The following is a 27,730-nucleotide window of genomic DNA, read 5'->3' on the forward strand; positions in this document are numbered from 1 at the left end:
TAGCTAATACAACCTTACCATTCTGACTTTGAATCGTTGAATTCCCAGTGCAGAAAGTGGCCATTAAGCCCATTGAGTCTGCACCAACGTCATAACCAGGTCCACCCTGCACCCTATTCCTGTAACCCCACACATTTTACCCCACTAATCCCCTAATCTACACACTAAGGGGCAAATTAGCATGGCCAATCCACCTATAAGCTGCACATTTTTGGACAGTGGGAGGAAACCGAAGTATCCAGAAGAAATCCATGCAGGCATAAGGATAATGTGCAAACTCCACACAGACAGTCACCCAAGGCTGGACTGGACGGGTGCCTGACGCTGTGGGGCAGCAGTGCTAACCACTGTGTCATTGTGCTGCCCACTTCCCTGGAGCTAACCCATAATAGATTATTGATGGTATCTGCTTCTTTGACGCTAATTACGCTATCACCATGATTTCCAACTAGACCTCTGCCAGCATCTCTAGGGAAATATACAATTGATTGAATTGTTGATCTGAATTTTTCAGAGAAAAATGATATAAGGTTGTTAAATTCAGTATGACCTGGACTGAAGAACCTCTTCCCCCAAAAACTGTCATACGAATTGTACTGTACACTGTGAATTTACAAATAAAATGGGATTAATAGATAAATTTCAATAGCAAGAAAAAGTGATGCCACTTCCACACCACCTCTGTCACCCACCACACTGACAGCCTCTACCAGAAAAACATGCTGGTTAGATACATTGGCCATGCTAAATTCTCCCTTAGTGTATCCAAACAGGTGCTGGAGCGTGGCAACGAGGGGATTTTCACAGTAACTTCATTACAGCGTTAATGTAAGCCTATTTGTGACAACAATAAATAAACTTTAAACAATCTCTCCCCCACCCCTTCAATGTCCCTAACCAAACGCTAACCTGTCCAACAGCCACCAACCTGCCGCCCATCCCTCAACATCCCCCAAAGCATCTCCACCTTCCACCCCCACTCCTTCCCCTCCATATCCAATTAGTTCTAAAATGGAGATTTACCTTATCATTTTTCAGCCAAGAACACTCTCAGTTGCTATGTTGCTTCCGTTGATCTTCGGGCAGCTTTGTGGTTTTTCTGGTGGCTCTTAAAAAAAGATTGGAATCATGAAGCTGCCCGAAGTTCAGTAGCTTTACAGCAGCAATTCAGTGGATTTGACCTGGCACCGACAGGCTGGCTTTTAAAAACAGAACTCAGCCTGAAGGATCCACTTTTTTTTAGAAAGGTCACTTTTTCAGGTTTGCTGCTCTGTCTCTGGCTGTTCAGGCTGGGAGATTACAAGAAACTCTGTTCAGAGCAAGAGCAAGAATCCTTCCTCTTTGTGTTTCTTTGTTAATTAAGGAAATACCATGATTACTTCAACTACATATTCCTTAAATTCCTATGGTGCAGAAGGAGGCCATTAGGCCCATCAAACCTGCACTGACAACAATCCCACCAGGCTCTGTCCCTATAACACCACATATTTTACCCTGGTAATCCCTCTGACACAAAGGGTCAATTTAGCACCAGGACGGCATGGTGGCACAGTGGTTAGCGCTTCTGCCTCACAGTGCCAAGGACCCAAGTTCAATTGCAGCCTTGATCACTATCTGTGTGGAGTTTGCACATTCTCCTCATATCTGGACGGGTTTTCTCCAGGTGCTCCAGTTTCCTCCCACAATCCAAAGATGTGCGGGTTAGCTTGATTGGCCATGCTAAAATTGACCCTAGTGTCAGGAGGATTAGCAGGGTAAATGTTTTGGGTTACAGGAATAGGGCCTGGGTGGGATTGTGGTTGCTACAGACTTGATGGGCCGAATGGCCTTCTTCTGTGCTGTGGGGATTCTATGATTCTAATCCAATCAAACTTGTAGTGTGGAAGGAAACCAGAACACCCAGAGGAAAGCCACATTGGCGGTGGAGAATGTACGATCTCCACACAGTCACCCGAGGCCAGAATGGAACCCAGGTCTCTGGTGCTGTGCGGCAGCAGTGTTAACTACTGTGCCATCATTTGCGACTCTTTAAATGCTGAAGCGGTCTTTGTCCACGTGGAGCAAGATCTGAAAAACATTCAGTCTTTGGCTGATAAGTGGCAAATGTCATGTGTGCCACACAAGTGTCAGACAACGACGATCTCTGAAAAGACAGAATCCAGCCATCTGCCCTTGACATTTCATGGCATTACTGTCACTGAACAAACTATCACTATCCTATGTGTTACCATAGCCCAGGAACTGAACTGGCCCAGTCATATAAATGTAGTAATCACAGCAACAGATCAGAGGTTGGGACAGTGAGGGGTGTGGAATATATACAGTGATGGGTGCGGAATATATCAGTGTGGGACAGGGAAGGATGCAGAGTATGTCAGTGAGATACTGTGAGGGTGTGGAGTATATCAATTTTTACAAGGGGTGTTGGGTATATCAGTGTGGTATGGCGAGGGGTGCAGAGTATATCACTGTCATACAGGGGGAGGTGCAGAGTAAATTGATGTGATGCAGGGAGGGATGCAGAGTATATCAGTGTGGTACAGAGAAAGGTCTAGAGTATATCATTGTGGAACAGTGAAACTTGCAGAGTAAAGCAGTATGGTACAGTGAGGGGTGCGGAGTATATCATTGTGGAACAGTGAGGCGTGCAGAGTAAGGCAGTATTTATACAGTGAGAGGTGTGGAATATATCACTGTGGTACAGAGAGGAATGCAGAGTATATCAGCATGGTAGAGTGAGGGGTGCGGAGTATATCAGTGTGGTACAGTGAGGGGTGCGGAGTATATAAGTGTGGTACAGTGAGGGGTGCAGAGTAAATCAGTGTGGTACAGTGAGGGGTGCAGAGTATATCAGTGTGGTACAGTGAGGGGTGCAGAGTATATCAGTGTGGTACAGTGAGGGGTGCAGAGTATATCAGTGTGGTACAGTGAGGGGTGCAGATTATATCAGTGTGGTACAGTGAGGGGTGCAGAGTATATCAGTGTGGTACAGTGAGGTGTGTGGAATTTAGCTGAGTAATTGTCAGCAGTATGGGGAATACGTCAAAATTACAATGCGGGGTGTAAAGGGTTTTAGTATAGAATCATAAAATCCTGATAGTGCAGAAGGAGGCCATTCATCCCATTGAATCTCCACCAACTCTCTGACAGAGCATTTGACCCATGTCCTATCCCCATGAATTTAACCCACTACTCCACCTAACCTACATATCTTTGGACACAAAGAGGCAATGTAGCACGGCCAATCCATCTAACCAGCACGTCTTTCAGAATGTAGGAGAAAACCCATGCAGACACGGGGAAAATGTGCAATTCCCACACGGACAGTCACCCAAAACCAGAATTGGAACATGTCCCTGGCGCTGTGAGGCAGCAGTGCTAACCTCTGTGCCACCATGCCACCCAATGTGTTACAACGTGGAGTGTTAAGTGTTTTAGTGTGTTACCATGTGGGGTGTGGATGGTTTTGATTTGATTTAATCTATTATTGTCAAATGTATTGGTATACATTGAAAAGTGTTGTTTCTTGCATGCTATACAGACAAAACATATTGTTCATGGAGTACATAGGGGAGAAGGAAAGGAAAGAGTGCACAATATAGTGTTACAGCCACAGCTAGGGTGTAGAGAAAGATCAACTTAATATAAGCCACATCCATTAAAATGCTGTTGGCAGCAGGGAAGGAGCTGTTCTTGAGTTGATGGATACATGATCTAAGACTTCTGTATCTTCTTCCCGACGGAAGAGGGTGGAAGAGAATATGTCCGGGCTGCATGGAATCCTTGATTATGCTGATTCCCTTTTCTGAGGCAGTGGGAAGTATAGACAGAGCCAATGGATGGGAGGCTGGTTTGTGTGATCGACTGGGCTACATTCACAATCTTTTGTAGTTTCTTACGGTCTTGGTCAGAGCAGGAGTCATACAAGCTGTGATACATCCAGAAAGTATGGTGTATCTGTAAAAATTGGTGAGAGTCATAATGGACGTGCCGAATTTCCTCAGCCTCCTGAGAAAGTAGAGGTTTTTGTGGGCTTTCCTAACTATAGCGTGGGCTTGGAGGAACCAGGGCAAGTTGTTGCTGATCTGGACACCTAGAAACTCGAAGCTCTCAACCATTTTCACTTCATCCCCATTGATGGAGGCAATGAAGTTGATAGTGTGTTATAATGCAGGGCGCAAAGTGTTTAGCAGGTTAAAATGAGGGAATGTGATGTGTCATTTTTGTACACTTGGGATATGGGGCAGACAGTATCAACTCATCTTTAGCAGGAAAGAGAAAGGTTCAAAACCCCAGGCAATGGAACACTCTGGAAACTATGATTTAAATCATATTGATTGCAATTCCTATTGGTAAAAAAATGCACATTGGGGAGTGATGAAAAATCACTTGCTTTAGCTAACTGAAGCTTAATTTGACTATTTTTGACCATTCGGATTAAATTGCTGATTTAATGGCTGTTTTCAATTACCTCCGACATTAAATGCAGTAATTAACTATTTTTTTTCCAAACTGGATTGTAATACTAAATAAGCACTTTTTAAAGATCGCTGTTAGAATTGGCTGCTGAATAAAATTTGACTCCAGTTGCACATTCTTGAAATTATGTAAAATGAGTGGAGTATTAATTGAAAGATTGGAACAGAAGACACTCATGGCTCAGTGCAGATTTCAGCAGGTGTAAATGCCATTGGTTTCGTTAATCGGCTTCAGTTTAAATGGTAATCTGATGAAAAGCTAGTCTGTCTTTCTTCAGATACAACAGAACTGCTGCCAGACAAAGGACAGCTCTGTCCTCCTTTCCAATCGTTCCTGATCACTTAACAGACGTTTTGCTGAGCGGGCTTTTGTCCAAATGGCATTAGGCTCCTTCCGTCTCAACCATCCCACCCCTCCACCAAGCTGGCTATCGCTACAACCCCTATCAAGACACACACACATACACCCACAAACACATCCACACTCACACATTACCACTTATGCACCCACACACACATGCACCACACCCACACACCACTTACACACACACAGATCAGACCACTTATACACACACACACACATACATGCATCACACCCATACACTACATACCCACGTGCACACCAACACAAACATCACACACACTATACCACACACCCAAAATACCCGTACCTACAAGTAAGTTTATTTATTTGTGTCACACGTAGGCTTGTATTAACACTGCAATGAAGTTACTGTGAAAATCCTCTAGTCGCCACACTCTGGCACCTGTTCAGGTACACTGAGGGAGAATTTAGCACGGCGAATGCACCTAACTAGCATGTCTTTTGGACTGTGGGAGGAAACCGGAGCACCCGGAGGAAACCCATGCAGATACAGGGATAATGTGTAGACTCCGCTCAGACAGTGACCCAAGTTGGGAATCAAACCCAGGTTCCTGGTGCTGTGAGACGGGCACACACACACACAAACACACACACAGAGATGGGTGCACACACACACACACACACACACACACACACACAGAGATGGGTGCACATACACACACACACACACACACACACACACACAGATGGGCGCACATACACACACACGCACACACACATGCGCAGACACACATATTTCTGCAGTTGCAGGAATTATTGTCACTGTGATCCTTGTAAGCTGACAACAGATTTGACTTTTCAGTCTTAAAATTGTGATTATCCTTTGCAGATACCAAAACAAGCTTGTAGTGAAAAACATTACAGTCTTAATACTGTGAAACTCACATTGCCATTGCTAGATCCAATATATGAAGTGCTTCTTAATATTATCATGGGATTGTTATGTCTTTATGTAGTTCATTCATGAGTGCCCAAATTACCAAGACAAGAATAACACAGTCATGAATGAGCGATTCATTTCCTCCCAATTAAGGAACGAGCTTCAAATTTCAAATGGTTTATACATGTGAACATACTTACAAGATTGACAGGCAGGAAACAATTCACTGGCCCATTGAGCCTGCACTCGAATAGGGTGGCAGGACCTTCATGGCAAAACTCTTCTCCCCTCCCCCACACTCCCCAACAGCCACCACAGCAAGTCTGAGGCAAAGAAATAGAGCCAGCAAAATCCTAGGACCTCTGAGAAATTCCTCTCCTATACCCTCAGTTACCGTAGGAAGGTCTTTTTGATCCTTTGCACTCCTCGCATTCATGGTTATGCAGTGTCCTTCCATTCCCTGCTGAAACACTGGCAAAAGAAAGTAAGTCTATGAATGGGTGATAAGCATGAAATTGGCAGTGTCACCCGTTCCTGAAATTAAATAGAAAATGCAGCAACATCCATTCTGCTTTTTTATATCTCTTCTTGAATGTAGCCTGAGAACTCAGCTGTCTGAATGCATATCTTCATCAAAACTGTCAAATGTTTCATAATCCCTCAATTTGCTGCAGTTGAAAGCAACATAAGCTAGTTAACTAAAATTGACACTTCAATCCTTTCCCCCTAAATGTTCCAAAACATACGCAAAAGATTTCTTCCAGCAACCTTTTAGTTTCTTCAATACCCCTGTAGTTGTGTAAGACTCCTGTAGAGATGAAAGGAGACATTAGGATAAATAAGTTGCATTGAATTTTTTGAAAGAATTCCAATGGTTTTAGCTTACTAGCCAGTTCTGGTAGTTTATCAATTGATTCTGGAGATGTGGACGAATCTTAGAAAGGTCAGTTTAGATTGGCCATCCCTTGTTGCCCTTGAGAAGTTGGTGGTGAACTTCTTGTTAAACCTCTATGGTCCACTTGGTGGAGTTCCCCTTAAATGCTTTGTTTTAATTGTTTATGGGATATGCCAGCATTGGAAGAAGCTTTGGCAAATTGCTGTCATGTATCACACAGATAATGTACGTTGAGCTGCATTATTTGGCATTTGGGGAGGCAACGTCCTAGTGGTATTATCGCTAGACTGTTAATCCAGAAATGCAGCTAGTGTTCTGGGGACCGGGATTGAATCCCACCATGGCAGATGGTGGAATTTGAACTCAATAATAAAAAATATCTGGCATTAAGAATCTAGTGATGATTGAAAAACAATTGTCAATTGTCAAAAAAACTCATCTGCTTCATTAATGTCCTTTTAGGGAAGAAAATCTGCCATCCTTACCCAGTCTGGTCTGCGTGTCTGGCCTCCAGAGCTACAGCAATGTGGTTAACTCTCAACTGCCCTCGAGCAACTAGGGATGGACAATAAATGTTGGCCCAGCCAGCATGTCTCACGAATGAACAAAAAAAAATTGTATGTAATAATAAACATTAGAGAGATCTTGAGATACAATATAGAAACACTACAGTACAGAAGGAGATCATTTGGCCCATTGAGTTTGCAGCGACAATAATCCCGACCAGGCCCTATCCCCGAAACCCCACATATTTACCCCACAAATCCCTTTAACCTGCCCATCCCAGGACACTAAGAGGCAATTTAGCATGTATTGATAGCATCCCCTACTCTGAGTAAGAAGCTTGGGGTACGTTTCTTTTTATATTCATTCATGGGACATGGGTGTCGTTGCCTGGCCAGCATTTATTGCCCATCCTTAGTTACCTTTGGAAGGCAGTAGAGAGTCACCTACATTGCTGTGGCTCTGGAGTCACATGTAGGCCAGGCCAGGTAATGAGTGCAAATTTCCTTTCCTTAAGGACATTAGTGAATCAGATGCATTTTTCCGATATTCGACAATGGCTTCATGGTTATCAGTGGATTCTTAATTCTAGATATTTTTATTCAAGTCAAATCCCACCATCTGCCATGACAGGATTTGAACCTGGGTCCCCAGGATATTAGCTGAACTTCTGGATTAATAGTCTTGCAAAAATACCACTCGGCCATCACCTTCACACATCCCATGAATCCCACTCCAGGACTTGATGGCCAAGGAAGATGTGTTCATAACAATGCCAAACAGGTTGAATATTAACTTCTCAATCCTTCCAACATGCACCCATGGAAGGTGCTAAGAGTGAGAGAGATTCCTGGTCAGCCATGTGATGGAAAGAAAGTTGGAGCCTCCACCATCATTATCCATAGCTCTGAACTACAATGTTTATGTTAAAGTGCATGTTGCCAAAGCAACTCAGACTCCCTGTGGGGGTTGACTGGCTAGTGTGGGTCAGATTGGTGCCAGGTAGGAAGAACACAGATGGAATTCTAGACCATCATGTTTTGGACAGGTAAAATATTTTTACTGTAGCAATAAAACCAAAATACTGTGTGGATGCTGGAAATCTGAAACAAAAACAGAAAGTGTTGGATAAACTCAGCTGCATCTGTGGAGAGAGACAGAGTTAACGTTCCAGGTATAAACAATTCTCCTTCAGAACACATATATTTATTGACTCTCTCACCCTTCAGGGCTGCTTCATGGTCTGGGTTTGATTCCTAACTTGGGTCACTGTCTGTGTGGAATCTGCATGTTCTTGCCTTGTCTGTGTGGGTTTCCTCCAGGTGCTTCAGTTTCCTCCCACAGTCCGAAAGGCGTGCTGGTTAGGTGCATTGGCCATGTTAAATTCTCCCTTAGTGTACCCGAACAGGCACTGGAGGGATGCAACTAGGGGATTTTCACAGTAACTTTGTTGCGATGTTAATGTATGCCTACATGTGACACTAACACATGCACTTAAACTCCTATATGTCCCCCTAGGCTACATACTATTCCCAGGCCAAGAGTTTTTCAATGTGCCATGGGCAACCCTGGGATGCCCATTAAGAGAAGGCACCAGCCTGGAGTGGCACATCGAGGGTACCACAGAAAAAGGGTCAGAGTTGAAGTGAAGTGTCGATGGCCCAATCTTAGCAAACCTGATAGTGTGAAGTCCTGTGCCCTCACAGCCCTAGTAGAATATTTTCATTGCATACACCAGCTTTTTGTACATTTTCTCCTTTTCCTCCAGGTTGTATTGCTTTTAGGACAGCACTGTATCGTGGTAAAATAGCCACTGGGAGATAGTTTCATGATCAATATGCATCTCGAAGGCATTTGATTCCAATTTTTACCTCATCCACATTAAGTCTCATTGTAGCTTTCATATCACCATCGGTGAGAATGGCAAACATCTTCCAATTTCACTTTAAACTCCTCAATAGAAGTATAACAACTCCAGGAGTCAGCTATAAAGAAATGGTGTTTATTGCACAATATAAAGTAAAGCAAAACCACCAGTCTGTGATGAACTCAAGAGGTCCCAATTGGTACGATACAATAATTGACCCACTCAGGGGCCTGCTTTATACATGGCTCAGTATACAAGTTCCATCTGGTAAGGTAATTCAGAGAATCATAGAATCCCTAGGATCCTCCTTCTCCTGCAGAAGGAGGTCATTCAGCCCATCAAGTCTGTACCCACAACAATCCCACCCAGGCCCTATCCCTGCAACCCCACTAATCCCTCTAACCTATGCATCCCAGGACACTAAGGGGCAATTTATCATGTCCAATCAACCTAACCTTTGGACTGCAGGGGGAAACTGGAGCACGTGGAGGACACCCATGCAGACACAGGGAGAACATTCAAACTCCACATAGACAGTGATCCAAGCCAGGGAATCAAGCATGAGTCCCTGGCGCTATGGGGCAGCAATGCTAACCATTGTGCCACCATGCCGCCCCATGGGCAATGATTGCCAATCACCAGGGATTTCATATTCTATGAGTCCTACAGGGAGATCAATCAATCAATGATTCTCCATGCAAGTTCTGGGGATTACCAGAAGAAATTAGATGACTCACTCTCCTGGAAACATTTGCTCCCATTGATCAGATTCCCCTTCACGTGATTTCTCTGAAACTGGGAACAAACTAATAAGGGCTAGGACTGGAGGTCAGTAACTGTGATTCTGCGATGTAATGTGTCAATCCATTAATGATAATGTCGTATAGTTACCAACATTTATAAATTGAAGAACAATTTATTTTCATATTCATTTTCTGTATTTTTAGCCAAGGTAAAATGATGCACATGGCAAACTGATAAACAAAACGTTACAGCGGTGAATTACACAACACACTCAAGACAGGTGTGAAATTTTGTCTGGCACATCTATTCTCAATAACAATACTATGACTATTGTATATGCTGATGAGCAGCTGGATGTAAAGTTTGAAGTTCTTCAGCCATTTGGCACCCTCCTTAACAGCCTGGTGTCAGGGTAGTGAGATCACCACTAAAGCGCAGGTCATTGGTTATATGCACCATGGTTTGCACTTTGCCACAGTTGCACAGGAGTGTGCCACGATGTCTCCAGTCGAAGAGGTTGCTGGGGCAAAGCCCAACTCCAATGTGATACCTGTTCAGTTTGACCCATTCGCCATGCAGGAGGTCCGAAGCTTGGCCTTTCCAATGTGGGGTCAGCAACCAGGTGTTGACTCTGGGCTGCGTTGTTGGTGTTGTGTCAGAGATCTTCCACTGGTCCGCAGTGGAACTGCCCTTCTTGAACAGGTTGGTCCAGACTGGCCACCTTGAAATGAGGCCTTTGCTGGGTGGATGGGTGATGTCTTCTCCCAGTAGCACGTCCAGATTTTTGTGCACTCTTTCCAGCAATGCTGCTGTGCTAGCTACACACTGCATGTGTGGTGGTGCAACGTTGCAGAGCACAGGTAGCCAGTTTGTGTTTGTTAACCAAATTGCTCCTGAGTTGTTCCTCATGGCTTCATTCAGCTGGACAGTTTGAAGTGGGTTATTGGGTTAACACTAACTGGAAGTGAGGTGGCTAACCCATTGCAGAGGGGACAAAAACCGTTAAGCATAACAGCAGTCTCAATGAGGTAACTTCATCCATTTTCCCTGCAGAGGAGACAGGGCCATACCAGGCCAGGAATGCAGCAGAGGCCTTTCACTTTATGTAATTAGGAAGAGGAATGGTGAGCCTGTGGCCCTTGTACAGCTTAAGGAGATCATCAATCAATCTTTTGCATAAAGGTTAAATGGTCGGGGATAAATTTCACCAGCAGTCTTCTCGATCCTCCGCTTTAACAACGCTCACACTGTTTTTCTGGGGAGCTAGCATGGCTGATTTTATCAACATTACAATGAATGAGCAATGTCCTTCTGTTCATTTGCCCATATGATTAAACAAATAGTTTACATGATGCAGAGCTGGAAGCCCAAAAGGTTAGAGATAGCTGACTTTCTGATGTCTGGACGTGATTTCAGTTAAAGCATCTATACATATATAAAATTTAATGTTATTAACATTTTAATAGACACAATAGGATGACTGACCAAATGAAGTATGCCATGTTAACCTACCATGTCCTATGTACCCTCTGTAGCATTCAGTACAGACATATTATCTGTCTAGAAACATCTGTACAAGATAATTTCTATGTATTCCTAATCCTCAATACAACATGGAAGTAAAGCTACACAGCAGGTCTTCATTGACACTGACTGTAATCTTCTTACATATAGTATTTCAATCTGGTGAAAGAATATTGTCAGAGCCTTGAAAGGTCAGTATTGTTCAATGATGTAAGCTTTACAGATAACATTAGGCTGCTATGCTGCAAAACCACAGCCAAAATCCCATACTCCAAGGACTTCTCTGACTATATTGAGTTGCTTCCCGTTGAATACTGCAGGTTCGAGTTGCCATTCCACCTGCTGAATCATTAAACAGCAGAGAGAGGCTCAGGCGCAGAAAGCTAACAGAATGCAAGGCTTGCGAATGATACAAATTGTCCTAATCTTTGACAAGTCCCATCTGTGGGTTTAAAATCCTTGAGCAGATGCTGGATAAATGACACTGTCATCTGGCTGGAAGCCTGAGAGTACACCAAAGAGTGAGCAGCTTACCCAGGACGCAAGCCACGACTTGAGGCCGCTGACATGAAGCTGTACTTTGGAATAGCGTTACAGAGTCAGTGGCAGGATGGTTATCTCCTTAGGGATGCACTTAACCCTAACGCCATGCCTACTGTCGTGGAACAAAGACTTTGTCTCTTGAGTGTGAAGGCAGTGATTTAGCATCTGGTGTTGGTGTGTATGGAGAGGCGTGGGGCAGGGGAGGGGGTAGTCATTTTATTTTACTGAAACCAAGTCTGGTAATGATTGGGGAGTGTGCAAATGTTATCACCCTCTGGAGCGTGCAAAAGCTGGGCTGTACCAATTAATGAAGAAAATAAATTGAATCATTCGATTTCTTCTCTGTAAAAAAAAATTCCAGGCCTTCTGTCAACACTTCGATGACTTTCCAAGCAAGCCAAATTCCTGGAAGAGCTAGATTAGCAGCTGCGTTGAAAATATTATGGGCCATCTAGGCCTACAGTGGTACATGAATGTGATTTAAATGTTTAGAATGCATTTATCATTCTTAATGTTATTATTGATAGTTTAATTTCAAGTTGTAATGGCTGGATGAGCAAAGACAATTGGAGATGCAAAGATGTTATTACAGCATTGATCAACCAATGCACACTATTGTTTTCAGACAGGCCAACTTCCTTGCAAGGTACTGGGTAGAATAATACTGTCCTCCCGGTTTAGTCTGATTTATAATTTGTTGGAATTGGAAATATTCTAAACCTCAATCCAATCTGAACTCACCCAACCATTGTCAACAGTAAACAACAGTTTTTTATCTTGCCACCTAATCATTGTGAGAATTTGTTGAGGTGCATTTAAAACCAATTCATGGATCACAAACTACAGGAAAAAAGTGTAACAATCTCATTTTTAAATAAATCTATATTCCTTTTCATATCAAGTGGTATTCTTTTAATCTGACAGCACGGAAGCATGATGCCCCAAAGCGCTGGGAACCTGAGTTCAATTCCCGACTTGGGTCACTGTCTGTATGGAGTCTGCACATTCTCCCCATGTCTGCGTGGGTTTCCTTTCCTCCCATACTCCAAAGATGTGCGGGTTAGGTGGATTGGCCACTCTTAATTGCTCCTTAGTGTCGGGGGGGACTAGCTAAGGTAAATGCATGGGGTTATGGGGATAGGGCCTGGATGGGATTGTGGTCGGTGCTGATGCGATGGGCCGCATGGCCTCCTTCCACTTTGTAGTATTCTATGAAAATATCACACTAATTTTTAAAGTACCTAATCATTTGTTATTGGTTATATAACACCATATTTTGGAATGGTTTTGGGGGAAGTTGCAGACACAGGATATTTTAAATAAAGGGGTGCATTACAGTAGGCTCTCACAAACCAAACTCTTATCCTTTGTAGATTAATTGGACCTCTCCACTCTCCCACCATACCTCTCTTGGGAAAAAAAAATTTGATTGCTTTTTAAACCTACTGATATGATGTTCTGCAATGGTAACTTGATGATTTGCTGTACAATCTCACTACTACGTGTCCTTTCGTGTCCTAAGCTGTGTAGGTTAGGTGGATTAGCCATGGAGAATGCATGAGGGCTATGGGAATAGGGCAGGGTGGACCCGGGATAAGATGCTCTTTCTGAGAGTTGGTGCAGACCCGATGGTCTGATTGGCCTTGTTCTGCACTGTAGGAATTCGATGATATGCAGCTCCCAAGCCCATGTCAACAATGAGACTGAGGACGGGATTCTACCAGCTAAAGAGCCCACTGCCAACAGGACTCCTGGGAAAGGCTAGCAAGCCCAGGGATTTCAGTCCAGGGCCCACTGAGTGTACTTAAATTACGTTAAAACTCTTACTTAAACAATTCATGAAGCTCCACATTTATTTGGGGCGCAGAGCAGACAGTGCTGGAAGTCTGGCGCTGGGAATCGTGCTTGGGGCCAGATGCCCAGCACAGATCACACTAATGTGGCCCCACTGAAATCTCCTATCCCACTGCGCTAAAAAATCAGCAAAGCGGGATGGGAGAATCACCCCTTATATTTTAGCATTGCTGTCCCACAACGCTGGGAACCTGAGGGATCAAGGAATATGGGGGAAAGAGGGGAACCAGTGTATTGATTTTGATGATCAGCCATGATCATAATGAATGGCAGAACAGGCTCGAAGGGCTGAATGGTAATTGTGGTTTAGAAACATAGAAACTAGAATCAGGAGTAGACCAAAGTGATCTGAAACTTTCTGAATCTGGTTCTGATGCTCTTTACACTGCTTCCACTTTCACTGTTGACTACAGGTTTAGTCAATGATATTTTCATCAACTGTTCCAACGTCGAGAAGAAGCAAAGAGAGTACCAAACAAGCTTTCCAGCTTTAGTCTTACTCAATCTTAAAGGATAACTTTTCTTGTAATCATTCCTCATTTTCCAAATAACCATCTATCCAATAGAATTTTTTTAAACGTATTCTCTCAAGGAACATGGGCATCATGGCAAGGCCAGCATTTGTTGTCATTTCTTGAACTGAGTGGCTTGTTAAGCCATTTCAGAGGGCAGCTAAGATTCAACCATATTGCTATGGGTCTGGAGTCACATGTACGCCAGACCTGGTAAGGAGCGGCAGATTTCCTTCCCTAAAAGGGTATTAGTGAACCGGATGAGGTTTAATGATAACTGATGATAGTTTTGTTGTCATCATAGAATCCCTACAGTGCAGAAGCAGGCCATTCAGCCCATCAAGCCTGTACCGACAACAGTCTCACCCAGGCCCTATCCCTATAACCCCATGTCTAATCCCTCTGACACTAACAGACAATTTAGCATGGCTAAAGCATCTAACCGGCACATCTTTGGAATGTGGGAGGAAACCATAGCACCCAGAGGAAACCCACACAGACACGGGGAAAACATGCAAACTCCATACAGACAATGACCAGAGGCCAAAATTGAACCCAGGTCCCTGGTACTGTGAGGCAGCAGTGCTAACTACTGTGCCGCCATGCAGCCCCCTTCAATTCCAGACTTAATCAACTGAATTTAACGTCTACCAGCTACCATGGTGCAATTTGAATCCATATACCCCAAGATAATTAACCATAGGCTTCTGCGTTATCAGCCCAATGACATTACAACTACACCACCATCTCCCCATCATTAGAGTGTTTTACTTGATAATCTATGGCTACTTTTCTGAGGCAAATGTGGAACTCTTAATAGCATCTGAAAATATAATAACATCAACTACATTATCTCTAAGCATCTAATCAGTAATGTTTTCAGAAAAGCTCCAACTTGTTAGCTGACTGTATGTTCAGTTCTTGAATCAATGACTCTTAAACCTTTGATCAACCACAGTAGAAAAGCCCTCAAACCTGGGTATCCAATGACATGGGGATTTAGCCATGTTTCAGCTCCAAATTAATTTTTTGTTCTGTATGAATTTTCAGAGCTTGTTTAAGGTCCCAGCTCCTCCGGTCCAACCCGCACCTAATTAATTGCACTAAATTACTGACACTAATTGAAGTAGGTGGGGCTGGGATTGTTAATTTTACGTTTTGACAGGCATTATTGCTTGTTTTGATATGATATGGATATTGCTCATTAATTCATAACAAGTCATCAATTAATATTAAAAGCACCCTCATCATCATTTTTCACATCAAAACTTTCCATTAACCAATTAATTATATTTGCATCTTTAATTCCCTTAATGGTGAGGAGTGCACAGATTCTTAATGCTTGTCATCATTTGCTGCAGTTTTAGAAGGGAGAGAGATCCTTATTTAAATAACTATTTGTTAACTGATGACCCTCACTGTTACCTGCTTGGTTGAGTTGCTAGAATGAATTGCCCATTGTAGTGCTGAGCATTACAGGCCAACAAAGGTTCAAGTTCCATCCCTATCCAAGGCTGAGTCTCATCTGGACAACAGTATGCACCAGTTACAATTTGAGCTAACATGTGAGGCAGATAGGTTCCCATTTTTTCACTATTATCTGATGTGTTCTGTTATCTGTATGCAAAGCATTGGGCTCAGATGTGGTGTCACCCATGGTCAGGTGCTTTGTCCACTCTCCCAAATAATGAATAGCCTCTTGGGTGAAGTACAGGGAAGGCAATGCTGCCCAAGAATCAAATGAAAGAAGAAGACCAGCAAGATTTGCAATCACATAGAGTCATACAGTGCAGCAAAGGCCCTTTGGCCCATCAACTCTGCACCAACAATAACTACAATTAAAGGTGCGCTAATCCCAATTTACCTGCACCTGTCCCATAACCTTAAATGTTGTGATATTTCAAATGCTCATCCAAATACTTTTTAAAGGCCTCTACTACCTTCCCAGGCAATGCATTCCAGATTCTCACCACCCTCTGAGTGACTTTTTTTTCTCCAATCCCCTCTGAACCTCCTATCACTTACACTAAAACTATGCCCGCTCATGACTGACCCTCAATCAAGGGGAACAGCTGCTCTCTACGCACCTTCCACACCCCTCATAATTTTATACACCTGAATCATGTTCCCCATCAGCCTTCTCTGCCTGAAAGAAAGCAATCCAAGCCTATCCAGTCTCTCCTTATAGCTCAAATGCTCTATCCCAGTTCATATAGTGCCTTTCATGACCTCAGGAAACAGATTTCTATCAAATGGTGCTGAACATGTGCTAATATTCCTACTTGTGACATTATGACAATAGGAAGGTCATTGCTGAAGCAGTTGAAGATGGTTGTGCCTAAGTACGAGGAACTCCCACAACAATGTCCCATTGCTGAGATGGTTGACCTCCAACAACCACAATTACCTTCCTTTGTGCTAAGAATGACTCCAACCGGTGGAGAGTTTTCCCCCTGATTCCCATTGACTCCAGTTGTTCTTGTACCCTTGATGTCAAGAGCAGTCACTCTCACCTTACTTCTCGAGTTTAGCTCTTTTGTCCATGTTTGAATTAAGATCAGGAGTTTGGTGGCCTTGTAGAACCCAAACTGAACATCCGTGAGCAGGTTATCACGTGTAAATGCTGCCTAATATCACTGTCAATGCCATCTACCATCACTTGGCTGATGACCAAGAGTAGACTGATAGGGCAGTCATTGGCCAAGTTGTATTTGGCTTGCTTTTTGTGGGCAGGCCATACTTGGGCATGTTACCACATTGCCGGATAGATGCCAGTATTGTAACTGTACCGGAACAGTTTGACTAGGGCAGTTGTTAGTTCTGAAGCACAAGTCTTCAGCACAATTTCCAGATGTTGTCAGGGCAATAGCCATTGAAGTATCTAGTTCTTTCAGCCATTTCATGAAATCACATTGTATGAATTGAATTGGTTAAAGACTGTCACCTTTGATGCTGGCGACCTCAGGAGGAGGCTGAGATGGATTACCCACCTGGTTCTTCTGGCTAAAGATGTCTGTAAATGTTTCAGTATTATCCTTCAGTTTCAGTAGCCCCATCATTGAGGATGCGGATATTCATGGAGCTTCCTCCTCCTGTTAGCTGTTTAATTGTCCACCACCATTCATGACTGGATGTGGGGCTCTGCACATCTTAGATCTGATCCATAGGTTGTGGGAGTACTTAGCTGTAACTTATTGCATGCTGCCTCTGTTGTTTGGCTTGGAAGTATTCTGTGTTTTAGCTTCACCAGATTGAAATCTTATTTTTAGATATGTGTGCTCCTAGCATGTCCTCATGTACTCCTCATTGAAGCAGGCTTGAGCCTCTGGTTTGTTGGTAACAGTAGAGTGGGGGATGTATCAGGCCATCAGATTACAGACTGTGATTGAACACGGTTATGTTGCTGCTGACAGCGCTTCATGAATACACAGTCTTGAGCTCCCAGATCTATTCAGGTTCTAACCAATCCAGCAGGGTGGTAGTGCCACATGGGTATCCTCAATGGCATCAACTAACAATTTGAAAAAAATGTCCAGATGTGTACTGTCCACGAAAATCCAACCAATACCCTTTGAATAATTTACTTTCAATCATCAACAAAATGATGAAAAGTGTTGCCGTCAGTTCTATCAAGTGGCACTTACACACTAAATAATCTGCTTATTGACATTCCATTCTGGCTCATGAAGCTTCACATCCACAAGGATTATGCTGTGGTCAGTCCAACCAACACTGTCATTGACAGATACGTATACGACAGACAGATTGGTGAGGATGAGGTCAAGTAGATGTTGCCCTCTTTTTGGTTGCTTCACCCGCTGCTCTAGACCCAGTCTAACTGTATGTCCTGCTGCTTTGGACCCAGCCTAGCCATATGTCCAGCTGCTCTAGACCCAATCTAGCCATATGTCCTTTAGGATTCGCCCAGCTCAGTCTGTGTAGATGCTACTGATCCACACTTGGAGACGAACGTTGAAGTCTCCCAACCAGATTGCCATCCTCAGTACACCTCCCAATTGGTGGTCAACATGGAAGAGTATTGATTCATCAGCCAAAGGGGAATGGTATATGGTAATTAAAAGGAAATTTTCTAGCCCTTGTTTGACCTGATAGAATGAATCCACATGGGATCCAGATTCAATGTTGAGGACACCCAGCTCAACTCCCTACTGACTGTACACTACCGTATTGCTGTTTCCAGTGAGTCTGTCTCGCCAGTGGGACAGAACATACCCAAGGATGGGGCCTGGGGCATTGGCTATAAGGTATGATTCAATGATTATGACTATGTCAGGCTGTTACTTGAATATTCTGTGGGGCAGCTCTCCCAGTTTTGACACAAGCCCCCAGACTTTATTAAGGAGGATTTTGTAGGATTGACAGGTAGATTCGTTGTAGCAATTCCATTGCCAAGATCCAGCCAGTTTAATTCCTTTTATACTGTGTAGCAGTTTGATACAACTGAGTGCCTCATTCAGCAATTTAAGAATCAACCGCATTGCTATGGGCCTGGTGTCACATGTAGGCCAGATGAAATATCCTTCCAGTTTTTAATGACATTTATTTCATGGTCACCATGAGTAGGACCAGCTTTTAATTCCAGATTTATAAATTAAGTTTAAATTCCACCAGCTGTTGCCATCATGGGATTCGATCCCATGTTCCTACAACTTTAGCCTAGGTCTCTTGATTACTAGTCCAATGACACTACTACTAATCCACCAGCTTCCCTGATAATGATCACATAACCTATTTATGGGATAACAGCAAAACACCGAGAATGCTGGAAACTCCGATATAAATTTTTTCTTATTTTCTTTTGGGCAGAACTAACAGAAAAAATTTAAACTGTCCAACGAGTTGAAAACGGGAGAGAATTGCACCTTTTTTTGGGTGAACTCTCAGGTGCAATCGTACAGCACCTAGAAAAAAAGAGGTCAAATGTGATTCTCACCAGTAGAGAGAGTAGGCAGAGCCTATTCAGAAACTCTATTTGCAAAGCTGGCTGCTGAGCTGCTGGAGTGCCATTGCGCAGGTGTCTTGACCTTCCAGTGCACTGTATACAAGTGTACACAGTGCACAGGAAGATGTGTCACTCCTCCCCGCCTACCCAGACACTTTTCTTCAGATAATGCCATTGGACCTTAGGCCCACTTAAGAGGGGAAGTTTAACCCCTCAAATAAGTGATAGCACCTCCAAAGAACAGTACTCCTTCAATACTGCATGGCAGTGTCAGGTTAGATTTAGAATTGGGCCAATTCCAGGTTCCTGGTAGGGTCTGAGTCTCACTATGAGTGCTTTGTGGATTCAGATTCTTTGATCTCTCACCCATTCACGTCATTGGGCAGGAAGTTCCAGGCTGAGCAGCTAAACAGCAGCAACATACCCCCAGTGAGTGCTGCCTATGGCGGGAGCACAAAAGCCCTGAGTTTGTGATCAGAACTCAACAGAAAAACAATGAAGTCAAAAGATGCCTTAATAATTAGGGAGACATGGTGGCAATGTGGTTAGCACTGCTGCCTCACAGCGCCAGGGACCTATATTCAATTCTAGCCTTGGGTGACTGCCTGTGCGGAGTTTGTACGTTCTCCCCGTATCTGTGTGGCTTTCCTCCAAAGCTGTGCGGGTTAGGTTGAAGGGCCATGCTAAATTGCTGCTTAGTGACAGGGAGAGCAGCAGGGTAAGTATGTGGGGGTGGGCCAGGATGGAATTGTTATCAGTGCAGGAGTGATGGGCTGAATGGCCTATTTCTGCACATAAGGATTCCATGAGCCTCTGGTCCCGCTGCTGTGAATGAAGTTTTGACTAAATGCCAAATTGTCCATTCTGACTGTTAGTGGCGCTGGGGTGTATGACATCAGAAGACTCCAGCCCTTATTTTTGAACACAGCATTGGAGAATACCATATTATCTCAATCCTCCACTAGTTCTGTGTGTGGATTGATGAACTGAACTATACATTTGTAGTTTGGTATTTTATACACTATAACACAAATGACATATTCAGCAGTAATTACTCCCAGCCATTATTGCACAAGAAAAGTTCTTCACTGAAAGCCAGTGTATTCTAATGTTCATTTTTAACAGTCATATTGTGCACAAGAGGAAATATGTTTTGATATGGAGATGAAAGACCACAATGCTGGCTCATTTCTTGTTATTTACTTTATCTTCTCATATCAGGCTTTACCAATTCAAGTGCTGTATGGCTCAGGCAAATCATTACTTACGGCCCCTCAACCACAGGAGAACTCTGTTTCCACTCTACCTTTCATTTCATCAATGTGCCATTGTTCATTGCCCGTTGTCCCAAATGTAATAATAAAAAGACAGGGAATAGGAGAAGCTTAGAAGATTGGAGTAACTCCAAATGGACCAAGGATTGAGTTCAGCTGATACGAAATGATGACCAGGAATAGGAGCTGGCCCTGGTATGATGAATTAAAAGTTAGAGCTCATTCTTTAGTCTAGTGTCAGCTAAATGCCTCATTATGCTAGATGAACAATGATCTGGTTTTGCTTTTCAGTTCAGTGAGTTTTTTTCAAATAATTGAAACTAGACATCAGTAAGCTGATTTACACCAAGTGTACGTTACAGGGATAATCTGTCAGTAAAAAGGTGAGAACTACCAGTACTTTTAATTATTGCATTATTACTGTTCCCTTGCTTCTTAATTAAAGACTCAAATTCTCAGATTGTACGTTAGTGATAACATTCAGGTTAAAAGAAGTCACTTTGATTTTGGAGTATATTGGACAGTAACCACCACCTGGGCACTTAAACAGAGAAATTCAGAAGTCACAGTCAGAGATATGCTGCACCTCCATAGGGTGCACCATATCAATTACTCATAGACTCAGTACTGAAAGACATTTAATGGCATGAATATGGGATTCCACTAGTTCCACAATAAAGGTGTTATAAATAGTCACGCAGGAGTAAGTGATTTTTTAATGTTGTTATAATTGATAAAAAGTATTAAATAATACACACCAACCCTGAAAATTTAACTTTACAAGTGTGGTTTCTCATACCTTCAGAAGTTAATCTGTGTCGAAGATTTCAAAAAAGGAATTTGAAGAACTTGGTTGTACTTTTTTCTGTCTGTCTCTGCTATCTCTCTTAATCACACTGTTAAAACACACAGTGGAATCTTGCTTACAGTAATTCCTTAAAACAAATTATAAAGAGCCAACCTATTCGGCCCTACTGTAGCAATGCATGTGTTTTTGCTTGTGATTCTAATACTACTAATCTCTGGCAATCTTTGTTCAATCAGCAGGAGGTTCAAAGAAAAAGGACAGTCATTTTGATTGGGGCGGCATGGTGGCACAGTGGTTAGCATTGCTGCCTCACAGCACCAGTGACCTGGGTTCAATTCTGGCCTTGGGTGACTGTGTGGAGTTTGCACATTCTCCTCGTGTCTGCATTGGTTTCCTTTGGGTGTTCCAGTTTTCTCCCACAGTCCAAAAATATGCGGGTTAGGTGGATTTGCCATGCTAAAATGCTTCTCAGTGTCAGGGAGATTAGCAGGGTAAATATGTGGGGTTACGGGGATAGGGCCTGGGTCGGATTGTTGTCAGTGCAGGTTCGATGGACTGAATGGCCTCCTTCTGCAATGTAAGGATTCTGTGGTTCATTTATTTGGAGAACATCTTAATTATCTGCTGAAGAGACACAAAGCCTGCAGAGTTCCAGAGTGAAGTTACGTGCCTGGCTTTTCAGAGTAGACCAGGGGGAATTTCAGCAGAATAAAAACAAAAGAAATTAAAAGGCAAAATTAAAATGAAAAATGAAGGAACACAGCAATTTAGAAAAATAAACTGCTCAAGAGGTGATACTATGCATCTCAGGCCATAGAAACGCGATGTTTTCGACCTGAGAGTTGCAAGCCGGTCACATGCCAAGGAAAATGTCTTACGAAACCATAAACTATGTACCAGCAGCCCAGAATGGTAGAAGAAGTTGTAAAGGTTACGTTTATACTGTTCAACCCAGAGGAGTGAAGCTAAACAATCACCACAATGATAGAATAGAGAGAAATAAATTATCTTCCACGCTTTCATTTCTTATCTAACATAATTCATCGAATACTGGGGTTGATTCAATAAAAGTTATAATGTTGAACGGCATATTAAATATTTTTAAAGAGTAGTGACAAATATGAAATCTGCCTGATCCAATTTCATGAGCTACTGTTTTGATTGAGTAATGGCCGTGCCTCACATTCACCATTGGAGATTAAATTGAGTAATAAACTAAAGATATGAGAGCTTCAGAACATCTTGAAGTGCTCTTCATCGACTGCACAGTTTAAAAGCATAAAACAAAGTAAAATACATTCATTGTCACCTACAGTGAAAAGTTGAGTGTACAGTCTCCATATGCAATGCACCACATCCCATTGCTTCTCTGTACAGGTTAACTTCCAGTATTGGCAAAAGCCCATCACCATTATATTGTTCCTTTGCTGTGTAGATGTTGCTCAGTTGGACTTTAACCTGGTGTTGTGAGATTTCTTGCCATGTTTACCAAAAGAACCAGCATTTTGTGCAACTTCTTTCATTGGAAACTACGAGTACTGTAAAGGAGGCATTAATTAATTGACTACCTATAAGAAAATCCTTAATGTATGTCACTTACCACCAACACAGATCTGTTAGGGCAGCATGGTGGCACAATGGTTAGCACTGCTGCTTCACAGCGCCAGGGGCCAGGGTTTGATTCCCGGCTTGAGTCACTGACCATGCAGAGTCTGCACGTTCTCCCTGTGTCTGCATGAGGTTCCTCCTGGTGCTCCGGTTTCCTCCCATAGTTTAAATGACGTGCTGGTTAGATGCACTGACCATGCTAAATTCTCCTTCAGTGTACCCAAACAGGTGCCGGAGTGTGGCGACTAGGGGGTTTTCACCGAAACTTCATTGCAGCATTAATGTCAGCCAATTATGACACTAATAAATAAACTGTCTCTGACTCTGCTGATAAATTATTTGACTGCCTTGCATTCCTTAGCTTTAATAAATAAATTATGGTGGCAAAGTGGCACAGTGATTAGCACTGCTGTCTCGCAGCGTCAGGGACCGAGGTTCGATTCCGGCCTCGGGTTACTGTGCAGAAATTGCATGTTCTCCCCATGTCTGCGTGGGTTTCCTCCAGGTGCTCCAGTTTCCTCTCACACTCCAAAGATGCGCAGGTTACATTGATTGGCCCTGCTAAATTGACTCTTAGTGTCAGGGGGATTAGCAGGGTAAATGCACAGGAATAGGGCCCAGCTGGGATTGTGGTTGGTGTAGACTTGATGGGCCAAATGGCCTTCTTCTGCACTGTAGGGTTTGTATGGAAATTAGGATAGTAATTAATTGGGCTGTAATATGTTTCCTAGGTTGCGATAATAGCAGAAGAGCAAAGTTTTAACAAAAATAAATTATGGATTTTTACTAACCCGCAGCAATTTTATATTATGTTTAATAGAAATGAAATCCGACTTCAACTTTGCTTTGGAAAAACAAGTAGTTCTTTTACTGCATCCTCTTGTAAATCATATAACCAGAGCCTTCAGCATTGATGGCATCCCAACCACATCTTTCTGCACCTTCAATCAATGGCCCAGAAATTGCTGGAGCAGGGAATCTCGCTCACCCTTCAGATCGCATTATCCTTGCCCCGCAAATTGCTGGAAATGCAAGTTGACAAGGGCACGGCGAGGTGATCGGGGCATTTGGGAGTTTGCGAACGTCAGCTACAATGGTCTATCTGCTTAACCAGTGAAACTTCAAGACAGGGAAAGGAAGAGAACAAATGATTCCGATGCAGATATGAATCAGAGCCAAATGCATAAAGGGAAGGAAAGTAAAAGTAAATTGAGGGACAGATAAAAAAGAGATTACGGAAAAGATAAGAAATTAAAATTGACAATTAAAGAATGCTTCTAGGAACAATATACTATCAGCAGGAGTGAGAATCCAGAGATTCATTTTTTTTCTTTTTTTTGATTCTGTCAGCATCATAATCATGTCATTAACTTACAACAAGAATTAACAGTGCACACTGATGGGATGGATGATGATGTCCTCCCTATTTTATAGAGCTAATGCAGGAGTGTTGAAAAATTTCCAACAATTCATGACAATTCACAACTTAACTCTTATTTGCCAGATTTTTTATGCATTAATAATGACATGCCGTGAACTCCCCATTATTTTCCTGGTAATCTTGCGCCATAATTATTTCAATTCTTATTATCATTGAATTCACTCTACTGAAACCTGGGTGCGTTTTTGAAGAAAAATGTTGTAGATGCTAAAAATCGAGTTAAAAACCTATCATTTTGTCACAGGTTTGGAATTGTTTATGATGTCTCCTGAATACTAATTCAATGACAGCCCTATTATTCACTCATAACCATCCATAGTTCCTTACAATATGTACAATGGTCCCAGTGACATGAGAAGTATCAAAGTGGAGTTGACTTGACATTGACAGAAGACACTGAGAGAATACTGTGCTGAATAATGTCACTGGGGGAATTCAACATTCAGACTCATGCATGGTTGAGAGTGAGTAACAGGGTCATAATTTAATCGAGAGCTTCGCGAGACATCATGAAAGAGTTTGAGTTGTTTGTGTTTGCGACCGAATCCAGGACTATATTGTAACAAGCCCTGAGTGTGTTACTTACTTATAATTTACTGTCGATATAATTCCAATAAATCTGTAGTGATCTTATTACAATCATTAATCGTTGAGGATGGACTTTGTCATACATCAACTGCATAGAAGTCGCTGGCTTTTGGCATCCACCTTAATACTGAGAGTCTGACTAAAATGAGGAAGAGTGAAATCAAATAAATTAGCTCCAATCCTAGCTGAGTACATTCCATAGAATGACTAGGTCAGTGGGACTGACTTGCATGAAATAATCTCACCTTGAGCTTCATGCATATTGAAGACAAAAAAGAGTTGCATTTGTGCTGCATTATAGCACATCTCTCAATAACAACTCAAAGTCTATCACATATTGGGATAGAGTTTATGAGTTAATGCTTTCCAATGCAGAGCTTTGTGCAAGATGAATGAATAATGAGGAATTAGGCACATAGGTTTATAGCCACTTCCTGATGGAAGCTCCCATCACACAAAGTTCTGAGCCAACCACACTACTTTGTAAAATCTACCCTATTGACAATAGTCTGAATGTTTGTGATGTAATAACTCGCAGCCATGTTTCACATATGCAGATCCCACAAAGAAAATTGATAATTTTTTTCTGAGGACAGAGTTGAAAATTATGAGTGAGGCTCAGTGAGCTTGACATGTATTCATTCCTGTGCACGGAGAATGGGGGATCATCTAGTCGAGGTACTTAAAATGTTACACACATTTGAAAGGATAGAAATGGAGGCAACATTTCCTCTCTTGGGTAGATCAAGAGCAAGGGAATGTAATTTTGCAATCAAAAGCAAAATCGGAAAACATTTTCTCCTACACAAAGGATAGTTGAAATCTGGAGCTCTCTCCCGCAGGGGAAGGGCTGAGGCTGATGGGTGAATTGGACCTATCAAGATTGAGATAGATAGATTTGTGTAGTGGTAGCATTGTCAAAGATGTGGCCAAAAACTGGAAAATAGAGTTGAGATGGAGTCAGTCAAATCTAATTGAATGGTGGAACAGGGACTGAATGGCCTAATCCTGCTTTTACTGTGAGTAATACTGTTAGGGAAAAAAAAAACGTGTTAGTGGGACACCGGAAGAGCTCTTCACTCTACCTGGCGTAAACCCAAGCTTTATTTGTGCAATTTATGCTCTCTGAATCTTTCATGGGATTGCTGCTTGACCTTGGTTCTTTAATATCGATCCCATCTATATAGTTGTAGTCATGTTTCTCTTTTGCAAAATATGCATTCTAAATTGGATTCTCCCATTCCTGTTTCATATGGGGCAGCATTGTACCATAGCGGTTAGCACTGTTGCCTCACAGTGCCAGGGATCCGAGTTCGATTCCCGCCTTAGGTCACTGTCTATGCGGAGTCTGCCCACTCTTCCTGTGTCTACGTGGATTTCCTCCGGTTTCCTCCCACAGTCCGAAAGATATGCTGGATAGGTGCATTGGCCATGTTAAATTTTCCCCCAGTGTACCCAAACAGGCACCCGAGTGTAGCAACTAGAGGATTTTCACAGTAACTTCATTGCAGTGTTCATGTAAGCCTACTTGTGACACTAATAAATAAATTTATACTATCAAAGATAGATTCCAAAAGGTGCATTGTGGATTTACAGTGAAATTGAATCATTTAATTGACAGTTGGTTACATTAGCACAGGCATTCTATTGATTAAATAGTCCAACTGGCTGTCAAACCATAATGAAGTTATTATTTTTGCAGCTGTAAAGCAGAATTATGAGCAATTTAGGAAATCCAGTATGTATCACATATCTTAGGCGGCGCAGCTTTGAAAACCACAGTGGTGCAATATGCTAAAACCATCCGCTTCCATTTACACTGTGCTCACATTAAGAGTTGCCAGTGCGCTGAATGTGAAATGTGAGTGCTTCACTCTAACTAGACACAGGGGTACTCATTAACTTTTTACTGAGGGCCATATTCATATGTGGTAACTTAATCAAGCTGCACAAGCAAATCCACAAGAAAGATTGAATTCTTTTAATTCGGGTTTCCCACCAACACAAGTCTCTGTGCTAACAGTTAAGCCTATCCTTGGAGACAGACAGATGTGAGCTTCACTTTTCTCAGCTGATAGAATGTTGAAAGTTGGTGACCTGTGGGGTTCTCATGCTGTTCCTTTGCCCGAGGGAAGTAGATTTGTGTATAGGTCAAGCAGCTGAAATGAAATGTTCCAGTTCATGTGAGGGCCCTTCATGAAACCAATAGTTTGGATAGTTTTGATCTGCGGGCAATTGTCTGCAACATAACATTGCCTGCAGCCTAGTGCAAATTGCCACTAAATAGGCAAATTCACTCAAAATTAAGCTTAATTCCTGTGAGAAGCAGCCCAGTGTTTGGGAGTGAAGTAATTTCTGAAATTAAGGTTAAGACATATTACTGGGGAAGAGTAGGACATCTGTATGTGTGATGTCTGTGCTATGGAAGATGCGAGTGCTTAATTCTGAAAGGGGATGTTCTTGACCCTTCTTCCCAATGACTGTCAAGAATAGGGAAATATGACCGTCTCCTTGAGTGTTTTATAAAATCATCCTCTTCTTTTTCTTCCTCTCTTTTCATATTTACCAAATCAAATAATATAACGGCCCACTTGATGTTCGTAAAGGTGTTGGCCTTGTAATATTATTGCTGGAATATTAATCCAGAAACTCAGCTAATGTTCTGGGGACCCAGGTTCAAATCCCACCATGGCAGATGGTGGAATTTGAATTCAATAAAAAATATCTGATGACCATAGTGATGGAACCATTGTCAATTGATGGAAAAACTCACCTGGTTCACTAATATCCTTTAGGGAAGGAAATCTTCTGTCTTTACCAGGTCTGGCCTACATGGGACTCTAGAGCCACAGCAATGTGCCT

The 27,730-nt window shown here is 42.5% G+C and overlaps 1 protein-coding gene across 1 annotated transcript in view; it reads left to right on the forward strand.

Annotated features, from left to right (window-relative positions):
• LOC145359813 (galactosylgalactosylxylosylprotein 3-beta-glucuronosyltransferase 1) overlaps positions 1 to 27,730 on the forward strand; it is a 176,912-nt gene that overhangs the window by 11,733 nt on the left and 137,449 nt on the right. The gene's annotated exons all lie outside the window — the stretch shown is intronic.

This window comes from Carcharhinus amblyrhynchos, chromosome 29, assembly GCF_965287045.1.
Source record: "Carcharhinus amblyrhynchos chromosome 29, sCarAmb.v2.hapA, whole genome shotgun sequence".
Taxonomy (NCBI): domain Eukaryota; kingdom Metazoa; phylum Chordata; class Chondrichthyes; order Carcharhiniformes; family Carcharhinidae; genus Carcharhinus; species Carcharhinus amblyrhynchos.